Raw genomic sequence first — 10371 nt, 5'->3', positions numbered from 1 at the left:
TTATTTTATTCTGGCCTTTTTTCCCTGTGGGGATTCTGTTTGCAGTATTAATTGAAAATCTTTATGTTAATGCTAATTTTGATTTTTTTTCCCACTAGCATGTATTGGAGCACTCAGGCTTGAAGAAGGACATAGGTAAAAAGTATAATATGGAACATTTTCTAACATTAGGGTTGTGAAAATCCTCTTATTGTTTAGTTGCATACTTGGCATATTCAATCTGAAAAAAATTATTTATAAAACAATTTAAAAGAAAATGTTTAAGCCAAAACAGTTACTTATATTTCAGTTCTCTTATTTTTATAAATAAAGCATCAATTTCTTTAATCACAAAGGTCAAGAAAGGTTATCTCATGTTACATTAGGACATACTTAGGACTTCAAAGTATTTCCCTTCTGTGTGAAATTTTATTCAGAAGACTTGAATTACTTAATTGTAAAGTGACTAGCAAACATGAATCTAAAACATGGTTTCAGTTTTTCAGAATCAGGCCTGCTTTGTCCCTAAATGCTTTCTTATTTCCCCAGAGCCCTTACTGGATTTAAGCCCCATGTCATATCTCACATACCTGACACAGACATACCACAGTGAACCCTGCATGTCTTTGTAAGTTCTTTTCTGTGCCTAGAGGTTGTAGAAGACCAAGGAACCTTGGAAGTGACTTACTCTTTTGTTCATAAAGTTGCTTTAAAACAACCTTTATTTTAAGATATTAACAAGGTATGTCACGCATTTTTAAATTTTAAGGTTAATTTAGTCATTAATTTTGTCAAACAAATGTTGTTTGGAAACTAGGTATCTTCAGTGTCTTTTACTTGGCGTTACTTGAAGTTTGCTTAAACTTTATTCACTTGGAGTATCCTAGTTAAATGATTGAAAAGGACTAGTTCTGCAAATCTCTGAGAACATGAGCTTCTGCAAATGCATAATATAAATTCTTCCTTTTTTTAAAAAAAAACTTTATTTTTACAAACCTAGATCTCTTCCTGCTTTGATTTGTCTTTATCATATCTTTCAGAACAAGCCTTTGATGGAATTCTAGGAAAGGTTGAGATTAAGAATATATTAAAAATATTCCACTTTGTACATTCTGTTTATATTATAGTAAACTAAGTTAGCAAGATAAAATTAGGAATTTCACCCAAGGTATCAATCAGATGGAACCATTAGTCCACTGAAGAATTTACTTTTTAAAAAAGTTAGTGGAGGAAAGGAGATGCTGCTGCTTAAGAGTAATCAGAAATAAAGATGGTAAGCATCATATTATACATGGTAAATATATACAAGTTTTGTCAATTTAAGAAAAAATACAAAGATGGTAAGGCATCTTTGAAATTAATTTGTTGTCAGTAGGAAATTTCATCTGATATATATAAATTTTGTTTCATAAAGCAAGGAGAGATGGTGTAAATAATACAAGTGTGGCTATTGACATTTGAAGATGTCCATTTATTTTTAAAGTGACTCCCCCCACAGATTATATAACTGTAGAATCAAATATGGATTTTCTCACTTTTCTTCCTTTAGCATTTTTTAAAAAGTTACCTGAAAGTTCAGTTTAGATTGAAAAATAAGGACCTAATAGTGCTGTGTATGATAGTATTAGAGTACATATGTTAGTATTTTCATGAAAGAGGAAGAGAGCAATAACTGATTTGCCAATGATTAAAAGATAGTGGCGACATTTTCCTTTGAAAGTTTGGGCTAGAACTTGCCGGGCGCGGTGGCTCAAGCCTGTAATCCCAGCACTTTGGGAGGCCGAGACGGGCGGATCACGAGGTCAGGAGATTGAGACCATCCTGGCTAACATGGTGAAACCCCGTCTCTACTAAAAATACAAAAAACTAGCCGGGCGACCTGGCGGGCGCCTGTAGTCCCAGCTACTCGGGAGGCTGAGGCAGGAGAATGGCGTGAACCCAGGAGGCGGAGCTTGCAGTGAGCTGAGATCCGGCCACTGCACTCCAGCCTGAGCGACAGAGCGAGACTCCGTCTCAAAAAAAAAAAAAAAAAAAAAGAAAGTTTGGGCTAGAACTTTATAACCTTTGGCCCATGAAACTACAGTAGCTTCAGTCACTGCTTCCATGCCACATCTCTACCTAAAGGGAAGTTGGAATCCGCCTTCTTTTTTTTTTTTTTTTGAGACGGAGTCTCACTCTGTCGCCCAGACTGGAGTGCAGTGGCGCAATCTTGGCTCACTGCAACTTCTACCTCTCAGGTTCAAGCAGTTCTCCTGCCACCACGCCTGACTGATTTTTGTCTTTTTAGTAGAGATGGGGTTTCACTGTGTTGGTCAGGCTGGTCTCAAACTCTTGACCTCAGGTGATCCACCCGCCTCAGCCTCCCAAATTTCTGGGAGTACAGGCGTGAGCCGCCATGCCCGGCCTGAATCCACCTTTTCAAAAGTAACTTCCATTCACTTTGTCCCTGACAGTCTGCTGGTGACCATGATTTCTAAGGCTCACTCATGGGACCAAAGGCCAGAAGAAAGGGAGGAGGGTGGTAACCAGATAAACTTTGCAACCCCTTTGATATGACCTTTTGGGTGAGAATTTTTATGAAAAGTAATATATAATTCTGTAGATCTACCTCTAGTTTCAACCTTTAGTTTCAACACTGATTTTTTTCCCTTAATTTCCAGAAGCATAATATAATATCTTTTTCAAAGAAAGTGGGGGCCGGGCGCGGTGGCTCAAGCCTGTAATCCCAGCACTTTGGGAGGCCGAGACGGGCGGATCACGAGGTCAGGAGATCGAGACCATCCTGGCTAACACGGTGAAACCCCATCTCTACCAAAAATACAAAAAGTAGCCGGGCGAGGTGGCGGGCGCCTGTAGTCCCAGCTACTCGGGAGGCTGAGGCAGGAGAATGGCGTAAACCCAGGAGGCGGAGCTTGCAGTGAGCTGAGATCTGGCCACTGCACTCCAGTCCGGGCGACAGAGCGAGACTCCGCCTCAAAAAAAAAAAAAAAAAAAAAAAAACAAAGAAAGTGGGAAGAATGTCCACAGATGTTAGCAGAAGACAATTATGCAGGGAAAATATTTTTTCAAATTAAAATTTAAAACAAAAGTTTGCAAGGAATGCACTGGAGTTCAGCATTGGGGAGATAGGAGATGATAAAAATACATATTAAATAATTTGTAGCCTGATATGCTTTCTATGTAGATTGCTCACAGTTAACATGAAATGAGCATTTCATTCCTTAAACATGCAGTTGGGGAAAAATGGGGAGCTATGCTGGAGGCATTTGCACCAGATGCTCTGTATCCAGATAGCAGAAATGACTGACAGCAGTCATATCCATCAGTCCCAGAGCAGAAGCATCTCCAGAGGGGGACATCTGTAAATCCTGAATCTGATCACCTTCATCATCATTAGGCAATGGGTAGGATAAGGCTTCATGAAGAGAATTTTGGTGGCTTTAGATTGTTGAGGAAGTACATATAGGAAAAAACTGGAAATCATGTCCAAGATTTTTTTTCTAACTGTTTATCCTGACATTGCTAACATCTCACAACTGAAATAATCTTAACAGACACTTGATTAGGTTTTAAAAATGCATTTTCATGACCTGAGACTACAGAAATTGGCATTTTCTTAGGATGTACTTGACATTTGACTGCTTACTATGTGCAGGGCATCCCCAAATGGGGAGAGATTGCCAAGTCAGTTGCCATTTTGCCTTACTTTTACCAAGGACTAGCCTACAGGTTCATTTTGCTCTTGGCCCTGAATTGAGAACTGAGTCAAGAGAACTGAGTGGAAGTATGGAGACAAAGCCAGCAGCTTTACTCAAAAAATATATATGAGTCTAGTATTTTTTTGTTTTTGAAAGACATGTTACTGAGACTGACCCAGTCAGGGATCACTGAAGATTGGGTTAAATAAAACAATAATGTTATTCATGTGTTTGAAATTAATATTTTAAAGAACCACACACACACTTTAAAGTGTAACTGGATTTGCTGTATAGGCCAGAGAAATATGGCTGTTATGATGAAGGCATAACTTGTCTGGTTCTTGATTGTTTATACCGTTAGAGGAGAATGCAAATATGAGTAGCTCAGAGTAGTTTAACTTTGTAGTTTTCTACTTTTTCTCATGTCCAGTGTTCAGTTTCTTATAAACCAGGCATGAAGAGAAACAAAAGATAGTTCTCCAGATCATGAGGTTTTCTTCAACCTAAGCACAGAGGTATAATAATTATATTTCTCAGAAGTTCCCCCTCTGTTTAGAGTCTCAAGGGCAATTGAGATGTCAGTGAGGCTGTGATTAAATGTATTGGATATTGGAGGATTTTAAATACAAACAAGTATTATATGTATTACCACTGACCCTGAAGGTAAGATTTACTATGAAAATTTATAATTCAAGGAAGAATGATCATTTTCAAAATATACACTTTGCAACTTAAGTTGGCTGTCACAACAACAAAATACTACAAACCAGGATATCTAAGAGCAGAAGTCTGTGGTTGCCAACTCTCAAGCCTCTTAGCTTAATCCAATCTAGGATGCATTTCCACTCTGCAACAAACAGTATTTGTTTTTGCCTTATTTGCAGATAACAGTTTTAATGCAGGTACTGCCCACAGATTAGCTTTGAGCTAATGTCTTTTTGCTTTGGTTTTTTGATTTGTTTGGTTTGTTTTGAGACTGAGTCTTACTCTGTCGCCCAGGCTGGAGTGCAGTGGTGCGACGTTAGCTCGCTGCAACCTCTGCCTCCTGGGTCAAGTGAGTCTCCTGCCTCAGCCTCCCAAGTAGCTGGGACTACAGGCATGAGCCACGGTGCCCAGCCAAGCAGTATCTTTTTGCTTTAAGTAACTTACATGTACGTTTGTTTTCCTTTTGAATGTTTCTTTTTAGTTGCAAACTAAGAAACACTGAGCTCAGCATTCATATATTTGCAAACTCTGTGTTAATTTCTCAGTTTGTTTCCTCAGAAAAAAATACGATTTCTTTTTTAAATTTAATTTTTCTTTATTTTTCTTTATAAAGTGAAGAGTAGATAGCATGAATTCCTCTTGCCCTTTGCTATTTCAGTCTGGCATCAGTAGCAGTTGTTGCTGTGTCCAGTTTTCATCCATGGATTTTTCTGGGATTGAAGATGCGTTGAGTTCAATGTTGATTATTTAATTGGGCAGTATAAGTAAATTCACTGGCTCTCCTTCCAGTTTAGTGATTACTGAATATCATCCATGATATTTTATATTTCTTACACTTCTAGAATGCTAACCTGAAAAGAGAAGTTGTAAGTCAGGGACAGTAGTATGCGCCTCTAGTCTCAGCTAGTTGGGAGGCTGAGGCTTGAGCCCAGGGCTTCATGGCTGTAGTGCACAGTGATTGTACTTGTGAATAGCCACTACACTCCAGCCTGGGTTGCAACATAGCAAGACTCCCAACCCTTAAGAAAAAAAGAGAAGAGAGAAAAAAATAGAAGTTATGGAGAGGGAGGAGGATACTTGAATACTTTGACCATACTTGGCATAATAGACATTTTGAGGGCTTTTTGTTTTTCCTTAAAATTCTTCTGGATCAGTTTTCATTGTTTCTAGTCATTATATTTATCATTAATGAATTCATATTCTGCTCTAGCCCCTAAAGATAGTTTGATACGCTAACTTTTGTTTTGCCTTTCTAGCTGCTAAGATAGATAATGGTTATTGCAAAATGCACGTTTTTAAATGGTCTGCAATGTGGATTGCTTCTGAGCTGCAGATGGATTGAATACATTGAGAAGGAATGTGTCATTTGGAATCCAGGACCAGTCAGCAAGGATAACTGCCTGATTTTATGGTCAGAATGCTCTAACTCTTATGGCATACTGATGACTTTTTTTTCCATTTTCCAAAAAAGCAAGTTTTGTCAGTCTCAGTGTTTCTCTGATCTAGCTACTCACAATTCCATTCCCAAAGTAGTGACCTAGTTCTGTCACTTGGGTTTCAAAGGGAGTTGAAGTGTCACTGAGTGAGTACGGCAAACCTGTTTAATGATTTATAGGAAGCAAAGAAAAAGAATTTTGTTTGCTAACCTAGAAGTATATCAAATTTTGGTTTCAGTTTATAATTTTGCAAAGTATGAAGACATTTCCTGGCTAACTCCAGATGAATTATTCAATATTTTTTCTCCTATCTTAATGAAGTTAATTTTAATGCTAATTTCCTATAACCAAGAAAATAGTTGAGTTACATAACCCTTATCTTTTAAACTTAAAGCTTATACTACTAATAATCATATAACATTCACTTCCTTTTTTCTGACTTAATTGGTAGGTAAATAAAATATTTCAAATTTGATTGGCAAATTGGAAAATCACTTAGAACAATCTGCTAGTATTTTTTATGCCCTTTGTTTTTTCCTTTACACATTTATAGTGCAAAATAAATCAAGGACAAAGACTCACACTGAATTGATCAACTTGTGTTTGGCCTTCATGGGAATTAGAACTTTTTTCCCCTCGACATTTATTAAACGAACATACAGAATTTCAGACTATAGCAAACTAATACCTTTAGCTTGACTAAGAGTTGATTTTCATTAAGGAACAGAACTTGTAATGTATTTCAACATACTTTAATGTATGACTCATCCCTGTTAAAGTTGTGAGACTCAAAACTATGCCCAAATCACTTAATTTTATGTCCTTCCCTGTTTACTGTGTCTGACCTTCAAGATTTCGTGACTGATGCTGAAATGGAAGCCAACCACTGCAGAAATTTGGGGGAAAATGAGATCTGAAGAATGCAAGGGGAAGTAGGAATTCATTTCTAGCATTTCCAAACCTGCTTTATCGTGTCTACTCCACCACAGTCAGAGGAAAAGACTGAGTTCATGGAAATTACCAGCTAAGCCTTACATCTGTCTTTAATGTTTTTAGGAAATATACTGAAAAGGTAAGTGAGATGTCTGTCTTAAAGAAAGGCTCTTACTAGGTACCTTAAAACCAGTTGTTTCCTATTAGTAAAGATGGGCAGCTTCTTTATTCCTAGCTTCACAAAGCCTTTCCCCTGTTCGGTGTGTTTCTCAGTATTGTGGAGAAGGTAGTTTCTGAGCAGGGTGGTGCTTTTCCTCTGCTTCTCAGCAGCTAAGACAGAAATTGCACTGAAGTGTACAAAGTGCCAATTTTTGTTCTGTTGTACTCAAATCCTTTTTTAAAAAAAATTATTTCAGTTGAGTCTTAGTTTTATTCCTCACTATATAGGAAAAAAAATATTTAATGCCTCAAAGTTCTAGTCAGCATTACATTTGCATTACTTTTATTTGCAGCAAATATGAGTAAAATTATAAGGTTTTAAAGGTCTCTAATAACATCCACCTATATTGGTTTTGTAGATAATCCATAAATTACCAGAAATGAATTATTCCACATTTGTTATACACCCACGTAATAGATGTAGTGCCAGGCCCTGGAATATACTAATGGCATCATCTCATGTGGTAAAAAGACACATTCTGCCATCCTGGAGCATACAAAGGTAGACTAGCATGTAGTTCATGTGCTCAAGGAGTTCGTTTTTATTGACGTGATACAGACAGAATTGTAGTTTAGGGAGTCAAAATCTAATAAAATGAGACATTCCATTTTTCCATTAATACTAATAACTAATGTGTAAATCTGAATAGGACACATTCTATATGAAAACTGTTTGTGTGTGCATCTGCACTAAATACTTTGTATGTGCCAAGTACTGTTTTAAACTCTTTACAAATATTTTTTTAATCCTCAGAACTGTTATCTGAAATAGGTACTAATACTAAAGCTTATTGTTTAAGGAAGGCAGAAATTAAGTAACTTGGCCTAAGTTTGCATAATTATGATCTGGGATCAATATTTGAACCCATACAGGCTGATTGCAGAGTCTGCACTCTTAATTTGAGTGTGATATTTATGTGCAGTACCTGGCTATAAGTACCCACAAAACATTTCAAATTCTTTATAAAATTTGCTTAGTTAAAAAAAAGTACCAATTGCATAGTATGGTTATAAGTCTGGTAGTAGTTAGGCTTTTTACGAGACATGCTACTCACTGCACCAAGGAGGCAACAAGGCTTTGAGAGCCCAAAATTCCCTTTCTTCAGCTCCTGCTTCCAAGACAGTCATTTTGCATGATAAGCCTTTCCCCAAAAACACAGACACAAAATTTAAAGAACTGGAACAGAGGAAGCAGAGCTTATAGTAGTATATGTATTTACTACCCTGTCCTTTAGGTCTACCCCGCTTTCTTTGTTGATTGTAGACATTTTGTTTTAAATGCTAAACTGTGAGAATATATGACTGCTGAGACTTTTCCAAGGATTTTTTAAAAAACAGATTAGGCTTTGTGCAGAAGTAAAGAAAAAGTGCTCTGAGAACCCCAGGTAGGTAATTTACTTCTTATTGTACACATAGTTTGTTTGAAACCTCTTCACCTCTATCCCTTACTGTTTTATACTCTGTAAATCTGATTTTACCTTTAATAAACTTTTCTGAAGTGAGTGAGTTTTTTTGTCTTATTTCTCATTAGATTCTCTACCTTCTTTGTTCGCTTTATGTTATTGCCACTCTCTTTAAAACTGGTGGTTTAATTAAAGTGAGAGCATCTCCTATATACCTAGTACTGTTGAGGATTAAAAAATATATGTGTGCCGGATGTGGTGGCACACACCTATAATCCCAGCACTTTGGGAGGCCTCAGGCAGGGAGGATTGCTTGAGCTAATGAGTTTGAGACCAGCCTGGTCAATGTGGCAAAACCGCATCTCTACTAAAAAGACAAAAAGGTAACTGGGCATGGTGTTGTGCACCTCTCACCCCAGCTACTCAGGAGGCTGAGAAGTGGGAGGGTCACTTGAGCCTGGGAAGTCAGGGCTGCACTGAGCTGAGAACAAGCCACTGCACTCCAGCCTGGGCGACAGAGCGAGACCCTGTCTCAAAAGAAAAAGGAAAAAGTGCCAAGGCTTTGCTCCTAGTTCAGTGCAGTTTCCACCCAGTACTAAAACTTTGCAAATTTTTGAGGGAAAAAAACAGAAGTTGTAGAATCAGTATGAGCATTTGATTATATAGCAACCAATTGTGGCAGAAAAAATTCACCCTAGTGAAATCAAGTTAACTATTCTGTGAATAAGATTAGCCAGAGGAACAATTTCTACCATGTATCTTTTAAATCACTGTTTCTCAAACTTTAATGTGTATGGGAATCACCAGGGATCTTGTTAAAATGCAGATTTTGATTTAGTAGGTCTGGGGTCAACCTGGAGAATTTGAATTTATTTTCTTTTTTTTTTTTTTAGCAGTTTGAAATATATTTCACATACCATAAAATTCACTCTTTAAAACTCCAATTAACTGTTTTTTAGCATGTAGAATTGTTCCACTATCACCATTCTAATTTCAGGACATTTTCACCATGCTGAAAAAAAAACCTTGTACCTATCACTCCCCCATCCCCCTCTCCCTTCCACCCTTTCCTCCTCCGCCAGCATCTGGCAACCGTTAATCCACTTTCTGCTTTAATTTACATCTTCTGGACATTTCATACATTATATAGACTTCTGTACCCGGCTGCTTTCACAAGGTTCATCCATGTTGTAGCATGTATCAGTACTTCATTCCTTTTTGTGGCTGAATAATACTCCATTGTATGGATATAGCACATTTTCTGTGTCCCTGCATCAGTTTCCGTTTTTTGGCTATTATAATATAGCTATGAACATTTATGTACAAGATTTTGTGTGAAAGTATGTTTTCATTTTTGTTGGGAATATACCTAGGAGTGGAATTGTTGGGTCATATGGTAACGTTTTGAAGAACCGGGAAGCTATTTTCTAAGGTGGCTGGACCATTTGAGAGTCTGCATTTCTGACAAGCATCCAGGTGATACTGAATAGCAGGCTCTGGATTACATTTTGACATCTATCAAGAAAACAGGAACATGAACTTTAACTGAATTCAGCTGCCAAAATCTGGCCAGCAGCAAAGAAGGTGGGGTGGTTTTGGTTTTCATAGGGCCTTGGTACCTCCGGTTTTCTACCATTAGTCTTAATGTACCTGGGCTTATTGTTCTGGCCTTTGAACTCTTCATGTAAATTGATACATCTGCTATCTAAAAAAGAGTATATTCATTTTTAGTTGAAAGAGGCATTTCTGAGAATGGCCATACTGTCAGTGTGGTAACACTGTTTTTGATGGTGTTCTGCAAGCATGTTGATCCTTTCTAGGTGCCATCAGAGAAGGAAGGGTATGCTGGTGGAACATGCACACAAATGATTTAATATATTGTAGTGGATGTTGGGATACAGCAAAGGAAAGCAGATTCAAGGAAGACTTCCAGGAGACTGGGAGTTCTGAACTCAATCTCTTTATTCATTCAGCTAAGATTTAATGTAGGAGATCTAG

At 37.5% G+C, this 10371-nt stretch overlaps 1 long non-coding RNA gene across 1 annotated transcript; it reads left to right on the top strand.

Annotated features, from left to right (window-relative positions):
- Positions 1–2941: 2941 nt before the first annotated feature.
- On the top strand, positions 2942–8472 carry LOC115892391. The gene is made up of 2 exons (XR_004052281.1): positions 2942–5793; positions 6671–8472. It is a non-coding gene; the product is annotated as an uncharacterized LOC115892391 (long non-coding RNA).
- Positions 8473–10371: the final 1899 nt, after the last annotated feature.

Source organism: Rhinopithecus roxellana, chromosome 12, assembly GCF_007565055.1.
Source record: "Rhinopithecus roxellana isolate Shanxi Qingling chromosome 12, ASM756505v1, whole genome shotgun sequence".
NCBI lineage: Eukaryota > Metazoa > Chordata > Mammalia > Primates > Cercopithecidae > Rhinopithecus > Rhinopithecus roxellana.
The sequence above is the reverse complement of the archived record's forward strand: the minus strand, read 5'-3'. Positions and strand labels throughout refer to the sequence as shown.